Below are 230 nucleotides of genomic sequence, written 5' to 3' on the forward strand. Positions count from 1 at the left end.
GTGTGTGTGTGTGTGTGTGTGTGTGTGTGTGTGTGTGTGTGTGTGTTCTGTGCTCATGCCAACGCCCTTTAGACTTTCAAAGTGACATTTTATTCCGGTGCACCGGGACAGTAGTTCAGTCACTTCCTGTTGCACCTGCAGTGAGGTATTTTTACTTTCTTTCATGCAACTTGTTTGATGAGTGTGACTGGGAGCGGACAGATACCTGCTGCCAGGGACAGATACCTGCT

The sequence above is a fragment of the Anarrhichthys ocellatus genome, unplaced genomic scaffold, assembly GCF_004355925.1.
Source record: "Anarrhichthys ocellatus isolate YVR2014 unplaced genomic scaffold, GSC_Weel_1.0 scaffold21, whole genome shotgun sequence".
Classification (NCBI taxonomy): Eukaryota; Metazoa; Chordata; class Actinopteri; order Perciformes; family Anarhichadidae; genus Anarrhichthys; species Anarrhichthys ocellatus.